Source organism: Macaca mulatta, chromosome 15, assembly GCF_049350105.2.
Source record: "Macaca mulatta isolate MMU2019108-1 chromosome 15, T2T-MMU8v2.0, whole genome shotgun sequence".
NCBI classification, from domain to species: Eukaryota; Metazoa; Chordata; class Mammalia; order Primates; family Cercopithecidae; genus Macaca; species Macaca mulatta.
The window spans coordinates 104,507,394-104,526,241 of record NC_133420.1 but is presented as its reverse complement, the minus strand read 5'-3'; the positions used below and the strand labels follow the sequence as shown (position 1 = coordinate 104,526,241).

Below are 18,848 nucleotides of genomic sequence, written 5' to 3'. Positions count from 1 at the left end.
TCTGCTAAGCTCTAAGCCTTGAAGGGCAATGATAAACACAAGCTGCCAGTCTTTTGGTTGTACAAGTAGGTCTGGACAATGAGAACCTTTTTCTGGATTGGTTCCATTGATGCCTTTTCTCTGAAATCAGGAAGTATCTTGTTAGCAAGGGACTGACCTTTAAAGTTGTTTTGATATTGGACAATGTCCCTGGCCACCCAGAACCAATGAGTTCAACACCAAACAAGTTGAAGTTGTCATACCCCCAAACACAACATCTCTACTTCAGGCCCTTGATTAGATGATCATAAGGATCTCTAAAGCTCACTGCACATGGTACTTTATAAAAAGGATTGTCAATGCTATGAAAGAAAAGCTTGATAGAGATTCTACCATTGAAGATACCATCGTTGTTACTGAAAAAACTGTGAATGCCATCAATTCCAAAACAATAAATTCCTACTGGAGAAACTGTGTCCCGATGTTGTGCATGACACTACAGGATTATGACAGAGCCAATCAGGGGAATCATGAAAGAGATTATGAACATGGCAACAAAGTTGGGAGGTAAAGGACTTCAGGATATGGATCCTGCAGAAATTCAAGAACTAAAGACACCATCACATCATAGGAATTAACAGAAGTGGTACTGATGAAGATGAGTGTACTTGAACCAGTGCCAGACGATGAGAAAGAAGATGTATAAGAAGCAGTGCCAGAAAACAAACTGACGTTAGACAGTCTGTCTGAAGGCTTCCTGATATTCAAGGCTGCTTTTGAGTTCTTTTACACCGTGGACTCTTCTATGATACAGGCATTGAAACTAAAACAAATGGTAAAACAAGGATTGGTACCATATAGAAACATTTTTAGAGAAATGGAAAAGCAAAGAGTCACACAGAAATTACAACATATGTCTGTTAAAATTACACCAAATGTGTCTGCCTCTCCTGCCTCCCTTTCCACCTTCTCCACCTCTTTCAGCTCTGCCACACCTGAGACAAGACCAACGCCTCCTCTTCCTCAGCCTATTCAATGTGAAGATGATGAAGATAAAAATCTTTATAGTCATCCACTTCCACTTCGTGACTTCAAAATATATTTTCTCTTCCTTATGATTTTTTAAATAGCATACAAAATACATGTGTTAATCAGCTAGTTATGTTATTGGTAAGGCTTCTGGTGAACAGTAGGATATTAGTAGTTAAGTTTGGGGGGAATCAAAAGTTATAAGGAGATATTTTACTGTGAGCAGAGCAAGGACTTAGCACCCCTACCTCCCACATTATTCAAGGGTGAACTGTACTTTCAACATTTTTATGCTATTTTACAAATTCTAAAATGCAACATTAGATACACATTATATCAGGTTAATTATTCCCTTCTCTAATGATCCTCCAAATCTTTATAACCAATTATTTTTTCCAATTTCTACTAAAAAATAAATTAATACTACAATCAAATCTTATCATTCCATTTTGCGGCTCTAAACATGTTTTATACTTAATTAAAAATCTTGTAATATTGTACATATTTATCTTATGTGTAAATTTGATTCATCTCAACTAATTCTTTATGTCTATAAATCCTTGAGTTATAATAAACATCTAAGCTGTTGTTGAAGGGAGTTATCTGAACCAACTAGACCCAACTGTGGACTGCAGTCAGGAGATATCCAAAATCACACTAGTAGGAAACAGCAGAACCAGGATTGATTCCATTTCTCCTGATCTCAACTCTACATCACTGCTTTTTCATGTACCTAAGGCTTGAACCAGACCCTTCAGAGGTCCTTAATCCCAATGAAGGCTTTCAAGACTTTCAAAGCCCTCTCATCCACCACTGCCCAAAATGGTCCCTGAGCAAGGATATGTGCATATTTGAATGCCTCACCACTTATATATGTGCTCACAAACTGCAAAATGTACACAAATATAAAATATTTATTGTCATTATCACCTGTGTTTTTCTAGGTCCAAACCTGGAATTTTAAATCATGTTATATTCATAGTATTCCTTTTCATTTCCCAGTATCTGAACCCTAACTATTTATGGCAGACCAACTAATGACATTCCACGTGTGCTAACAAACGTGTGGTTTTGGCTATTCATTTGGAGTTGGAGAAGGGAAGCAGTGACTAACATTTGCACCATACCTACAATAAACTGGGCATTTTATCAAGCAAAAAAGATACAAGGATCAAGTGTATGTCATCTTGGAAACTTGAGTTTAATAAGGAAATAGAAAAATAGATATACAATAAAAGAGTGTTATAAGCAATATGGCAGGGAAGAACAGGGTACAGTGAGATTCCATAGGAGGAACAGTTAGCCTAGATAATGAATCAGAAGAGTTATCAAAAGTGACATGTAAACTGGGAACAGAAGGATGACTTGTGGAAATGAAAGGGGACATATTCCAGGCAGAGAGAGAAACGCATGGCACACTTAAGTCTCCCAGTCCTCAAATGGTACAGCTTTCAATATATCCACTATTTTGTTCTCTTGTCTCTTTAGGTGATATAGTCTTCAAGTTCTGACTGGCCTGTGAAACTGCAATAAAGGCAAATTGCTTCTCCTTTCAAAGTTTATAGTTCACCACCACCATCACACCACTACACCAATGGGCAATACCAACCTCTACGCTACTCTAAATATGCTAAACCCCTTCAGACATCACACTGTGGTGGCAGAAATGACAAGTGTAGCAAGAAAATCAAACTAACTCACGATGTTGTCAGGACCAACTGGTTTCACTCTGACAAAGACTACATTCTCAGACTGATGGCAATGTAAAACTCAGTAAAGGCTGAGTAATTACCTAGATTTTGATTTCCTCTGGCTCTCTGAAAATAGTACACCCAATGTTTTTCACCCGTGTCTCTTTTTCGTATGTAACATATCTGGAGGCAGCAAAACTAATAAACCAACATTAACATATTTGAAGTTCTTACAATGTGAAGTTAGGCAAAGTTTTGCTTTGAAACAACATGAACTTATATTCTGATATTATTCCTTTAAACATATGTATGGGTACTGTGTTTCAGCATCACTAATACGGCTCAGAAAGTTATTGTTACATATGAGTGCATGATTATCTATTTAAAGTATACATTTATATTTTTGACATATCCTGTATACTATGCTTGATTCTTGAAATAAGTAAACACTTTGTGTTTTTTCTATAATAAGACATTTTGAAAATGATACTTCTAGACTAACAAGTTCTATCAATACCAAACAATATAGCAGGACACCCACCAAGAATCTGATGCTTGTGTTTCTAAAAGACATCGTTCAGTTAATGACATGTTCTGCATGAAGGCTGGGATCCAAGCAGCCCACTTAAAAAAGAGTCTCTAAGATTTGAAGCCCGTATTATTTCTCACAGGCTTGGTTTGCCTGCCATTTATAATTTCCAGTTATTGCTTCCTTAATTGCCTGGGCATAACCTTATATTTGGTAACATTTTCCTTTTTCTCTTTAGGGCTTTAAATGATTTGCACATATCATCTTTAATTGACACCTCAGTGTGACATCAGCAAAATAGAAAAGATGGATAGCACAATCCACAGAACATTTTCCTTACAACTACATTTCTAATACTTTGTAAAACAGATTAGCCGGACATACTTGGTTTTCAGCTTTCCTCGGCAGTATTTTCCAAGAAGCTGATTCTAGTGTTCAAATTGGCTGGTGCACTAAATCAATAAACAGATTCTTAACTTCAATCTAAAAATCAGCAAATGAGGTTCACACAGGGAACACTTTTCTTTATGTGAATTTTGATAGTAAGTGGCAGAAGTTGAGAAAGTATAACCCATCTCATGTTTTGGAGATAATTGAGATAGAGAGCCGATATTAGCATCATGTAGTTTTAGAGCTTCTAGCAAACTTAGATATCAAAAGACTAGTACTCTCCTACTTAGTATAGAATACCCTGAAGCCTGATAGCTTTCTCAGAATCATAGTATTTCTAATGGTATAGTTGAGGCAACAATTCAGGTATTTCAATTGCTGATCCTGTGGGTTTTTCACCACATCAAGCTCTTTTGTTTCAGACCTCAATCTAATATAATTAAGGCAGATGTTATAAATATATGATTGCCAGATAAACACATCACACCATTTTCTTATGAGAGAAGGATACTGAATTATTAAGCTGTTTTACAGAATAAAAGAAGGGAGAAAAGATAGTTCAGGTTATCAAACAGGTAAGAGAGACTATAAAGGTAACTTAAATCACTAATCTCCCCCTTTCCTTGTTCCCCACTCATCTTATGTTTGCATCCCTTCTACTATAAAATGAATATGTAGTCATGGAAGTTATACTTGAATACCTCTGGTGATGGAGAACTTAATATTTTGCAGACATGTATTTCCATCTGACAACCCAAATCAATTTCCTTGAAATTTCTTTCCTTGCAGCAACAAACTTGTAGGTTATGTAATGTGAAATGGAGATAACCACTTAATGTTTAGTTTTTTTACTCCTTCTGTAATAGAAAAATATGTCAAAATCAGATATAAGGACAAATAATTTATTGTCCTTTATGATAAAACATGCAAACCCAAAAAGCAAATTAAAATTTGTTTTAACTTTTAAGTATAGCAATTGCATTAGACATTCTATTAGCCTTACATGATAGCCTTGAAACATATATACTTGTGGAGATATATGTATATGTATGCAATCAAATTAAATAAGCATCTCACAGCATCAGTAGAATTTAGAGCCAAAGCTGAAGTTCTTTTCTAACCGTACAATGTCACTTACCTTTAATAGTTTTGGACCAAATAATAATTACTTCAGTGTAAGAAAAATTCAAGAGTCTTATTTACCTCCCAGTAAAGCATCATTTATCTTGATCTGTTCAATGGTAAAATAAGGCATTCTATAGAAGTTACAGACAGATGAGCGATAAGTGTTAGCGTGAATGAAAACCATCTCAAGGCAAAAATGCGGAAGCCATACATAATAGAACAGGTTGTTTATGGAACACAATCAATGACCTTGTCTTGAATTCTGTGTTTGAAAGAGAAATGTTTTTAGCAGAAGCTTCAACCAAAGACCATTATTTGTCTATTGCCACCACTAAACTTTCCATGGATGCAGAGTTGGATTTAACTTCGAGTGAATCAGATTTCACCCTTTAGTTAGCACTGATACATACAGTATCATAAATACAAAGTCTTCAAGTACTTTCTAATATTACCTTTTATGGCAATACTTTTTAAAATTTAACTTATTCTCCTAAATTTATTTTTTCTATATCTAAATATAAATACACACATGTAGATCAATTGGTAGAAATGCTCTTTTCATATATATGTGAGTGCATGGGTATATGTAATGATACATAACACTTCAGTATTATAAATTCACTTCATTATCATATGTACAACAATGGGCTATGGTTCTGACTTTAAAAATGAGCAAAATAATCCACCATATCTCAAAACAAGCAAACAAACAAAAAGCTATCTTCTCTTCTTCAAAATGATAAACCAATATGCAATATGATGTGCAAGGGTTTTCCTTCCTTCCTTCCTTCCTTCCTTCCTTCCTTCCTTCCTTCCTTCTTTCTTTTTTTTGACAGGGTCTTACTCTGTCTCCCAGGCTAGAGTGCAATTGCAATGGCTCAATCAGCTCACTGCAGCCTGGGCTCAAGCAATCATCATTCCTCAGCCTCCTGAGTAGCTGGGACCACAGGCACTTGCCACCACACCTGGTTAACATTTTTATTTATTGTAGAGACAGGGGTCTTGTTATGTTGCCCAGACCGGTCTCGAACTCCTGGCCTCAAACAAGCCTCCCAACTTGGCCTCCCTCCCAAAGGGCATGGATTGCAGACATGAACCACCGCACTTGGCCTACTCTGCAGGTATTTTAATAAGCAAAACCAATTTATAGCTATGAATATTTTTTGTATCCCCAAACTACAGGTAGAGCAAAAACACTCATGACTAACTCCTCTAGTGTACTAAAGCCAACTCATACCAGATTATACGAGGTGATTGTCACATTTTGAGAACTTTGGGGAGCCTGTTTCTAAACAGAGATATTATTAAAAATTAAATTATAGAAACTTACAACTAAATAACATTAAAAACATAGGAAAGAAATGCTCAGAACTCATAATTTCTAATTATTTTCCTACCACTTACTGTTGCTTAGTGCTTGTGGTTATTAATGTCTATTTTACCTGCATAGTGGAAACCCTATATAATGGTGTGCTTCGGCCCAATCTTCCCAATATCTCTTTCATGGACATCAATTGATGTCTTAAAATAAACCACAGTGGGTATATCTACAGCACAAAAATCAACTACAATTTATGTCTCCTATCCCCAGTTCTAGCTGTTTCTTGCTAAACATTTATCAACACATCACTGATAACTCTGAATGTAAGGAAATGTAGCTTAATGGCTCACAATGCAGGCCTCCAAATTTGTGTGCTCTTGTTCATTTTTCTTTAAACTTGTAGTGGCATCAGTTTCTTCATCTGTAAAACGGTTTACAAGTCTCTTGGCAGCACTTAACACTGTGTCTCTACTGGAACATAAAGTGACCGATGAATGCTAATTGTAATCACTATCAACCATGAGAGGCAGAAATTAATTATAGAATGGACTGTGTTGGAGTTAGTTTTATGTTCAAGAGATTCAGCAAAATAGACAAATTAGATTTTTTCAAATTTTGATTTTTTTACATATAATTATCTCTCAGCATCCAAATTAGAGGCAGAACCTAGTTGCATGCTGAGAAAATTATGGAAAGTAGCGTTTTCATATTTATAGAAGGCTAACATTTGCTTTCCTAATATTGAATTCTTTATTTCTTTCATAGTTATTTTTTACTTTGATAAATACTTTGTGTAAATATAATTTGATCAAATATTCAGCATGATCCAGTGGAAACATTTTGTCATTGGGAAGAACTAAAATTTGATATCGATTCTGTCCCAGCTTACTGCATCCACCAAGTCAAACCGTTTAAGTAATCTGGCCTCCAATTTCCTTATATTTTCATTGAATAAGTTTGGATTAGCAGCCGAATAATTTTTTTTGAATAAAATCTTCTGTAGAAACTTACTACATTCAGTTTGGATAGTGCTTAAGATGATGGACCAGATACATGTACCTACTTTCTCTCTCTCTCTCAAAATCCCAGAAAAGAATATAAAAACATAAGTATACATGAAAAGTAATGGAAAATATCAAAGCAACATCAGCACATTAGAAATTTAGAGAAATCTTATAAAGCAGAAAACATAGAGGGACAATAATCCGATCAGAGAGTAACATAGCCAAAAACATGCAGAAGCCAACTGTACAGACAGGAACACAAAACTCATGGTAAATAAGTACAATGAACAGAATGTTCCACAACAAATTTTGCAAAAATTCACTGGAAACCCCATTTTAAACAAATGTATCCTTCTGAGAGTGCTTGCAGCTTAATGGTTAAGGCTTAAGCTCTGAGCATTATTCATTCATTCATTCATTTATTCTGGTCTTTTTTGAGAGTTTTTTTTTTTTTTTCTTTTTAAGAGGAAGTCTAAGTTTAGTAATTGTTTCAGGCATCTTCCCTGTCTCTGGCATACATCCTGTAATGATTCTAAAAGGGAAGGTCTGTGGGCAGCGAATATTCCGTGTCCTTGCATGTCTGACACTATCTTATTTCTCATTCAGATTTGGATAACACTTTTGTTATATCCAGACTCAAAGTCATTTTTCCTCAAAACACCGAGGACATTATTCCCTTGTCTTTGTGCATCTGGGCTGTCAGTAAGAAATATGATATATCAATCTGATTCTTATCCACTTGTAGCTACCTTTTTTTCCCTCTTTCTGGAAGATTATAGGATTTTCTACTTTTCTTGATTTTAGGTTTTACTATTATTTTTCTATCAGTGGGACTTTTTATCCCGTTGAGCTCTCAGCACTAGTTTCAGTATGAGGGCTCAGTTTGCTTTCTTCCATCTGTCATACTACCATATTATCTACTATTTCCTTAAATATTGTTTCTCCTCCATTTGTTTTATTCTTTCCTTGTAGAATGTCTCTTCAGTACGTGTCAGAATTCCCTTATATAATTTCCATATCTCTTAACTTTAATTTTAGACGATTTTATTGTTAAATATAACATATAAGAAAAAGTAAGAAGAACTCATGTCCTTGCTTTTTTTTAGTTCTGCCACCCATGTGTGCATTCCTAAACGGGATAGCTTAAGTTTTCCTCTTTCTGCACTTTATATAAATAGAAACAAATGGAATATATCGTTTTGTTTTCTCCTTTATTTACTTAATAATATGTTGTAAGATTCATCCATATTATTGTGTGTTCACCTTCATTTATTTGCATTGCTTTATAGCCTACCATTGTTGGCTACAATTTACTGTTGACTGGCTTCTGCATGGTTTTTAGTTTGGGATGACAAGCAATGCTGCTTGTATCATGCACAAGAGTATTCACACCTCTAGATCAGTAATTCTCAAACTCTAGCATATAAGAATCACCAGGAGGACTTAGCTTATTGCTAGGCCCCACCCTCACAATTTCTGTTTAAGTAGCTCTGGAGTGAGACCCCAAAAATCTGTATTTCTAAGAAGTTTGCTAGTAATGCTGATTCTGTGTGAACTGTCTCATACAATGAGGCTTCATTTATTTAGCTTATCTTTAATGTAGCACAAAAACTCTGTAATTGGACACATGTTGTTGAGTTTATTTTTAGATAGTTGACACTTTTAATGCAATTGTAGATGGTGGCAGCTGTGAAGTTTAATATTCTGTTTTCTAAGGGTATATAGAAAAATAATTGCTTTATTTATACATTGATTTTGTATCCATCAACCTTGTTATACTGTTACTAATTTTAATTCATTTATCATAGATTTTTAAATATTTCCAACATGCCAACTATATCATGTGTGGATAATGGCATTTGGATATTTTTTCATCATTTACACATTTTTTCTCTTTGTTGGACTAACTTCAATATTCAATAAAACGTTAAATAGAAATGATTATTGCAGACATTCTAGTCTTGTTGCTGTGTTGTTGTGTTTCCATTCGTTTATGTGTAGTGCTTTATACCAATGTCATATAATGAAACAATATGCATGTTTCACCAGTAAGTATGATGATTACAATAGTGTGTTTGTTTGTTTATAGATACCTTTTGTTTTAGGCTAAGAAAGTAAATTTTACTTCTGATTTTTAAACAATTATTTTTTAAACTATGGATTGATAGTTGATTTTTTTCTAACTATTTTTCACCTATTAATACAATGATTTTTATCTGGTAATCTATTAAAGCAGTGGAAAACGTTTGTTGATCTTTTAATGTTGAACTCGTCTTCATAATTAAATTTGTACACACACGTGCACAAATACACAATTTAGATTTAGCTGACTATTGTATTGCTCAACGAAATGCATAGAAACTCATGAATAAAAAAAAACTGGCCAACAGTTACTTCTTCAAATGTTATCTTTGACAGGTTTTTGTATCAAGGATATGCAGGTAAAAGAAATATTAGTTGAGGAAAGTGCTCTGTGTTTCTATTCTTAGGAAAACTATGAAACTCTTGAGTAAGATTGGAAGTATGCTTTCCTTAATGCTTGGTTGATTTCACTAAAGAGCGACTTTAGGGTGTGTGTGTGCACATCTGTGTATATGCTTATGTACAAAAATTGTATGCTGACATTTTAATTATTATAACTTTCAAGCATACAAAGTTGAAAATTCTTACAGTGACTACCCTTCTACCACTTAAAATATTACTGTACTTGTTGTATTATGTATTTTTAAACGCTTTTGAACTATTTAAGTTTTCTAATTTTCTAGAGTTAGGTTTGGTAAATTATAAGTTTTTGATTTTATTCAAATCTTCAAAAGTTTTGTAAAACCTTTTTTATGACAATGTTTTATTATCTGTTAAATATATACAAAACCTGTAATAGCTACAGTAATATTTGATTTTTAAATTTTTCTTGTGGCTTTTATTTCCACTCTTTCTCTCTTTTTTTCGTTCTGTCTTTCCTTATCTTTCCCAGTCTCTCCAGAATTTTCTTAATTTTGATATTTGTTTAGAAGTACCAGTGTTTGGCATTGTTAATCTTTTTCTACTGTGCATATATTTTATTTCATTGGTTTATTATGTTATCTTTATTATCATCTTTCTTTAGCTCTTTTTTGGACTTATTTTGCACATCTTTTTCTAATGTATTAAGATAAATGCTGAGCTCATTTTTATCAACCATTCTACTTTTCTTTCATATGCATTTAAGTCTATGGGTTATCTTTTATATATTGCTTTTCCTGCACTAAACAATTTTGAATAGTGTTTATTATAATTCACTTCAAATCATTTTCTATTATCTATTATCATCTCTTCCTAGATACATTGTTTCTATGGTTTAAGTTGGACATTTAATCCCTAAATCCATATGTAAATGGCATTTGGAGGTGGAGCCTTTGGATTAGATAAGGTCATAAGGATGAGGTTTCTTTTGTCTGTTTTATTCTATTTCTTTCTTTTTTTTTTTTTTTTTTGAGACGGATTCTCGCTCTGTCGCCAGGCTAGAGCACAGTGGCGCAATCTCGGCTCACTGCAACCTCAACCTCCTGAGGTCAAGTGATTCTCCTGCCTCAGCCTCCCAAGTAGCTGGGACTACAGGCGCCCGCCACCACACCCAGCTAATTTTTGTATTTTTAGCAGAGACGGGGTTTCACCACGTTGACCAGGATGGTCTCAATCTCTCGACCTCGTGATCCACCCTCCTTGGCCTCCCAAAGTGCTGGGATTACAGGCGTGAGCCACTGTGCCTGGCCCTTCTTTTGTATTTGTTGAGATAATTTATGTAAAGTTCAGAGTGTAAAGCCACCATGATAACATTGGTAACTCTAGTACCATATGAAAACTAGAAAACTGATGTTGATACAATTCGTAAAATTACTTCTATGCCTTCTTATCCCAGATGTTGATTAGTGTAACCACCCTTACAATCAAGATACAGAAATTGTCCATCATGGAATGAAAAAGCACTTCATTACTGATCCCAGTGTTTATTGATACCACAGTGTGTATGTGTGTAAGAGATGGGGAGCTTCTTAATTCCAGGCTGGGCTGAATATCCTCCCTTCCCTCTTTGCCTTTTGTGATCACCTTGAAGGAAGAAGGTAGGTACCACATAACTGTGAGATAAACATAAAAATCTGAGCTCTCTACTTGGCCTTTACTAGTGGAGTTTGGGATGCAGTCCATGGAATTTGGTTAAAGCAGGGCAATTACTATCTAAAAGTTTTCTGTCTTGTTACGGTTTTTCTTTTCCTGGACCTTTGGCTAGAGAGAACAGACTTTCCTTGGGGCTTTGTTTGCACTCTTTTGTGTTTGCAGGTTTCCATGTGCTACAGCAGGTAATCTGGGATATATTCAACCAAAAAAATAATAGTAATAATAATCTGCATTCTTTTCTTCACCTTTCAGAGTGTTCTCATGTTTGTTTTATATATCATGTCCCTAGTTTTTAGTTGGACTTAGTAGAAAGAATAGAGAAAAGTTCATCCACTCTATTTTTTCCTGGAACTGAAAGTCCATATACATTTGTTTATAAAATGTATTTCTTGTATTAACCAGGGAAATAAGCCCAGAAAAAAAAATAATAAAAAGCATGCTTGTTAGGAAAAAATAAAGAAAGAATGAAAACTGCCCATCCACAGACAACATGATTATCTATGTAGAAAATCCCAACGAATCTATAAAGAAATGAATTCCTAGAACTAGTCGGCTTAGCTAGTTTTCAAGTACAAGGTCAATACATGAAAACCAATCTTATCTTTATGCACTACCTATGTAAAATTAGAATCTAAAAATTACTTAAAAATGAAATATCATGCAATTTCATATAAATACAATAACCTCCAAAAAATGTGTAGTTATACTTCTCACAAAACATGTATGCTATCTGGATGCTGAAAATTACAAAATGCCTATGAAAAAAACAAATGAATATCTAAATATAAGGAGCATTTTATCATTTTAATTGATTGGAGACCCAATTTGTTAAAGATACTAATTCTTTTCAAAATGTTTTATGGATTTAATGTAATATCTATCAAAATTTAAGCAAATTTTTTTCAGATATAGACAAGCTGATTCTAAATTTATAAGGAAAGGCAAAAGAACTAGAATAGCTAAATGAATTCAGAAAGATAAGAATAAAGTTGAAGGAATCATACTGCCCATTTTAAGACTTACTAAAAATCTGCAGTAATCAAGTCAGTGTTGTGAAAAGAAAATAAATCTTGGGGCCCCAAAATCACTAAGCTAAAGGGCAAAGTCAAGTTCAAGCTGGGAACTGCATAGGGTAAACCTGCCTTTAATTCTATTCCAAGTCACCCCTCTGCTCACTGAGATAAAAGCTTATCTGATTGCCTACTTTGGAAAGGCAAATTGGAAACTCAAAAGAACGCAACCGTTTGTCCCTTATCTACCTATGACTTGAAAGCCCCCTCCCCACTTCAAGTTGTCCCGCCTTTCCGGACTGAACCAACGTTCATCTTACACGTATCGATTGATGTCTCATGTCTTAAGGATTACATGTTAAACCTTAAGTCTTGTTATGGTTTTTCGTTTCCTGGACCTTTGGCTAGAGAGTTTAACAAAAAGGTTTAACAAAAAAGTTTAAAACCAAGCTCTACTCAGACTACCTTGGGCACATGTTGTCAGGATCTCCTGAGGCTGTGTCCCAGGTGTGAATCCTTAACTTTGGCAAAATAAACTTCATAAATTGACTGAGATCTCTCTCAGATATTTGGGGTTCACAGTGTGGTGTGGTGAAGGCATAAACACATAGATAAAAGAAAGACAATAGTGATTAAAGAAAGAGCACAAATGTGGCTGATTATCTGACAAAGGTAAAAAAGCCATTCAATGAATAAATAATAAAGTCTTTTCAACAAATGGTATTGGAACAATAGACATCCAAAGGCAAAAGAAATGAATCTCACTCTAAACTTTACACCTTATATAGAAATTATGTCAAAAAATATAAAAGAAATTGATTCAAAAATCTAAAACTAAATTGCAAAAATGTAAAATGTTTGGAAGGGACATGGGAGAATATCTATGTGACCTTGGGTTTGGTTGATGAGTTCCTAGACATAAAATCAAAACCATAATTCATAAAAGATTAAAATGGTCAATTGAACTTCACCAATTTTTCTAAACTATTGCACTGTGAAAGACTCCGATAAAAAATTTAAATGACAAGGCACAGAATGAGAAAATATTTTCATTTTACTTATGCACAAAGAATTGAAATTTACTGTATATAAAGAATATTCAGAACTCAATAATAAGAAAATACACAATCCAATTTAAAAATTAGCAAAAGACATGAGCAACCACTTCAGCAAAGAAGAAATAAGGATGACAAAGAAGAGGTTCAACTTTAATAGCCATTAGATAAATGTAAAATGAAACCATGATGATATTCCATTGTACAACCATTAGAATGGCTTACATTTAAAAAACAAAAGAAAACGAAAAACTAAAAATATGAAGTGCTGTCAAAGATGCAGAACAATTGTAGCTCTCAAAACATTGCTGACAGGAATGCAAAATGGTGCAATCTTTCTGGAAAGGTTTGGTAGTTTCCTAGACTAGCAAATGTATAATTACCATATGACCCTGCAATCCATCTTCTGGATATCTACCCTAAGAGTTGAAAAATTATGTTTACAAAATAACCTCTACATAAATGTCCACTATTCCTAATTGCCAAAAAGTAGAAACAATCCAAATGTCCTCCAAGGGCAGATAAACAAATTGTGGCTTGTGTATTCATACAATAGAATACTATTCAGCAAGGCAAAGAAATCTGCTTTTGAAATACACAAGACTTTGGATGAATCTTAAAAGCATTATGCTGTGTAAAAGAAGTCAATCTCAAGACGTTACATACTATGTGATTCCATTTATATGTCATTCTTGAAAAGCCAAATCTGTAAGAACTCAGAAGCAGTCAGAGGTTGTCAGGAGTTGTGAGAGATGGAACAGGGAGACTTTGGAGGGAGATTAAACTGTTTTGTATTTCACTATGATGGTGATAACATTAATCCACATATGTACCAAACAAAAAACTGTGATGCCACAGGAGGAAAAAGTCAATTCTATTACAACATGCTCTTTAAAAGTAATAAAATATTTATTTCTTAATTCTCAAATATACTGGGATATTTTTGGTTATCTATTTTTATTAGCTTAATTAAATTGTGATCGGGGACATATTTTATAATGAAATCTGTTCATTAAAATTAATGGAGATATCATTTATGGCCACTATATTATCAATAGTTTTAAATAATCTGTGTATATTGAAAAAATGGCTATTTATAAATGTTAAATACAGGGATCTGGGTCTTTCATTAGACCAATTTTGTTATTTAGGTTGATCAATGAATGTCTTTATTGATTTTGTTGTTGTTGCCTCTCCTAACATTTACTGCGAAAGGTGGTATAATTTTGTATAATTATTTTCTTTTGTAAGTATTTTAGGCAATGCTATTAAGTGGCATACACAGGTAAAATTGTATGGCTATGTGACATATGGTACCTTTTATAATTAGAGAGTAATCCTTTTATATCTAGTTTTATAATTTAAAGTTTTTATATTAAAATATTTGCACTAGCATTATTTTATTAGGGTTTACATGGTATATATTTTTCTATGTTTTTACTTTTAGCCATTCTATTTTAAATGACTTACATAAGTAGCATATATTTAGTTTTTTTTTTTCAATCTGCTAATATTGTCATTTAACTGGAGAATTTGGGCCTTTCATATTCAATGTAAGTTTTAATATATTTAGACTTACATCTGCCTCTTTTGGTATTTGTTAATATACATATTCTAGCCTGCTTTTCTCTTGTTTTTTAACTTTTATGGCTGATTATTTTAATCATCTCATTTTCCTTTTCTTGTGCAGAATTTATGTATTTTATTCCTTTTGTTTTAGTGATGATCCTTGAAATTGCAATACACATAATTAAATTATCAAATGTGCATATGCTTTGACCAGGAAATATTATTATCAAGAATTTATTTTCAGGATTAAGAACAGAGGTACAATAAAATCTTCATCACGATACTCTTCAATATGCTAAAAAATTTTAAAAAATTAAATATTCAACTTCAGGTTGTTGGTTGTAAATAAAACTATGCAATAAAGTAATCTGCAGTCATTTAAAGTAATACTTCAAGAGAAAAATTAATGACATAACTACTTTCACAATATAGCATTAAGCAAAAAAGAAAAGGAAAAATCCAATAAAATATCATTGCATGTGTATGGACATGCACATATATATATGTGAATATACTTGAGTATGTACTTATTTGTCACAAAAAGATCATATAAAAATATTGCTAATAGTAATTATAGCATGGTGGTGAGATTATAAGCAAAAGCAAATTTATTTAGTTTATCAGTATTTCATATATTTCAAATGAAATTTTTGTATCAGCAGAAACATAGAACAATATTATGAGGAAATTCAGAACACAGTGTTTACAGTAAGAATTTAAATGAAAAAATTAATTCTAGTATCTCTATGATTATAGCAAACTAGAAATTGCATATACATATGAAAATATCTTCTAAAGAATGCAGAAGAATTAAAACGGTTAATTTGATATAGTTTTCAATTGTGTAACCATTTTTTTCAAAAACAATTGTTTTTTCTTTAAAAGATGAAAGCACAAACTTCACTGAGAGAGACTCTGATGACAGGTCAAGCCATAGAAGAGGAAATTATATAGATCCAGTATAATTTGTGTTCAAATATAGTTTCTCACTGCACATATCCAGTTGTGTCTGTCAGATACAAACTGTTATTGCTATCATTAGCCAACAAGTAAATCCCTGATAAATGAGCATGCCAGAGGGTGCCCCTTCAGTCATCTTTGGCACAGCCCTGCCATTAATCTAAGGAAAACTTTTTCTGTGATCTTGGAGCCTTACTCATATTTTGTGACCTTGAGCTACAGGCTCCGACATTGCACTAAGACCAAGGATTTGAGGGTTTCCTCACTGACTTTGACTTCAGGCTGACACACCGTTGCAAATTATTTCACCTGCCACCATGTAAGTTCCTTTTCCGTTACAAGCACACTCTCCTATACACACAAATGTAAACACACCCAAATTATTCTCAGAAGTAAAAAAATATATGGAAAGAAAATAGAAAGAAAAAATTCTTTGGGAATAGATGTCACATGAAACAACCTTTTTCAGTTTTGTGCTTTTGCTCATTGGTATGAGAGACGGTGGTGTGGAGGTAGACTACTTCTAACATTCTGATTTGAGATCTGCTTGCTAAAATAATAATAATAATAATAAAGAGCTTACTCATGGATTTCTTGTTTATCCTCAGAATTACCAGTTCATTATTTAAAAGAAGTACATCCTGATGTTTTAGTAGAAATTGACAGAGAAAAAACGTCCATCAGTGGACATTATTATCTATACATTACTTATCTGATTAAAAAACAAAATTAAGCTGGGAGGATGAGGTCCCTGCAGCCCTGACCTCGGCAACTCCTCTTTCCCATGTCCCCTCTCTTCCCCATCAGGGAATCACCACCTATTTCTATGGGAATTGTACCATGGAAGATGGCAAACTGGCCCAAGACTTTCTGCACTCACAGAACCTCAGTGCCTACAACACCCGGCTCTTCAAAGAGGTCCACAGAGAAGTGAAGCCCCACTACGAGGTGCGGCTGTCTTCCGTGCTCGGCACAGAGCCTTCCCTGGACTCCGACGTGACTTCCAAGCTGAAGAGCTACGAATTCCGGAAAGTCCTTTCCAGGTGACCCGGGGGAACTACGTGCCCATCCTCCAGAAGGTGGTGGAGCAGCTGGAGAAAGCCAAGGAGTATGCAGCCAACAGCCACCAGGAGTAGATGCTGGCCCAGTACATAGAGAGCTTCACCCAGGACTCCAGAGAGGCCCACAGGAGGGGCTCCCGCTTCTGGATCCAGGACAAAGGCCCCATCGTGGAGAGTTATATCGGGTTCATCCAGAGCTACCGTGACTCCTTTCGTTCCCGAGGAGAATCTGAAGGCTTCGTAGCTGTGGTGAATAAGGCCATGAGTGCCAAGTCTGAGCGGCTGGTGGCGAGGGCAGAGCAGCTGCTGAAGGAGTTGCCCTGGCCCCCAGCCTTGGAGAAAGACAAGTTCCTCACCCCCGACTTCACCTCCCTGGATGTTCTCACCTTGGCTGGCTCTGGCATCCCTGCCGGCATCAACATCTCCAACTACAATGACCTGAGACAGAAGGAAGGCTTTAAGAACGTGTCACTGGGGAAAGTGCTGGCTGTGGCCCGCGCCATGCAGTGGGAGCAGCTCACCATTCTGGAGGAGAATGACAAGGACCTGTACATCCTCTGGAAGGGGCCCTCCTTCGATGTGCAGTTGGACCTGCATGAGCTGCTGGGCTATGGCAGCGGCAAGCTCTTCGTGCAGGATGAAAAAGGAGCATTCAACTTTGACCAGGAGACAGTGATCAACCCAGAGATGGGAGAGCAGATTCAGAGCTGGTACGAAGCGGGAAGACCTGGGACTGCAAGTTCAGCACCATCGCCTCCAGCTACAAAGAGTGCCGGGCTGAGAGCATGGGCCTCTATCTCTGTCTCCACCCGCAAGTGCTGGAGACCTCTGGCTTTGAGGGGGTTCACGCGGAGGAGGTGATGTGCCTGTACTGGCTCAACATGGCTCAGGCTGGGCTCCTCGCTCTGGAGTTCTACACACATGAGGCCTCTAACTGGCGGCAGGCCCATATGCAGGCCCGGATTGTGATCCTGAGAGTCTTACTAGAGGCTGGCGAGGGACTTGGTACCATCACTCCCACCGCAGGCTCCGACGGGTGCCCGGATGCCTGGGTCTGTCTCGACCACAGCAAAATCCAGTCTGTGGGCCAGCCTGCCCTAGAGCGCTTCCTGGGGAGACTTCAGGTGCTTAAGTCCACAGGGAATGCAGCTGGAGGATGCGCCCTGTACGAGAGGTATGCGGCTGTCACCGATGTGCCCACCCGAGGGCTTCTTCACCCTCAGGGACATGGTACTGCTGCATAAGGAATCTCGGAAGCTCATCGTTCAGCCCAACATTCGCCTTGAAGGCTCAGATGTGCAGCTTCTGGAATACGAGGCCTCAGCTGCTGACCTCATCCGACCCTTCTCTGAGCGTTTCCCAGAGAATGGACTTGAGTTGGAGGACATCCTCACACAGCTGGCAACAGTCGACGCCCGATTCTGAAAGGGCCCCAGTGAGGCGCCATCTGGCCAGGCTTGTGGAAGATGTGTGTGGCCTCTCCCCCAACTCCATCAAACCAAGGCTGCAAGTGGCCCTCCATTCGCGTGTGTATTTAGGGGCTAGGAGAGGGGGAGGGGCAGGAGCTTGGACCTTGGTACTACCTCAGCTGAGGGTGGTGACATTAACCCCTTCCATTTGTCAGCACCTTCCAGCTTGCCAAGTGCTTCCCCTCTGTGATCTCATTTCATATGCACTGCCATATGTGGAGTGAGCAAGACAGGGCTCACTAGCCTGCCTACCAGATGAAGAAATGGCAGTTCTGAAAAGTCACCGGTCTAGATCCTGCAGATGGCATGTGACAGCTAGGGTTCAAAACATTCTCCCCAAATCCAATGCTCCTCACGTATTACTTTTATAACCAGACAAAGAAATATTAGAGACAACCACCAAAAAAAAATTAAAAATAAATAAAACAACGAAATACCTTCCTTGGTGAAAGGGCTCCAAGGAGATCCCAGTGATTTTCTATGTCCTAGTGTCCACTGATT

General features: G+C 36.1%; 1 pseudogene; it reads left to right on the top strand.

Annotated features, from left to right (window-relative positions):
- Positions 1-343: 343 nt before the first annotated feature.
- Positions 344-18,423, top strand: LOC705395 (dipeptidyl peptidase 3 pseudogene; annotated as a pseudogene).
- The last annotated feature ends 425 nt before the right edge of the window (positions 18,424-18,848 follow it).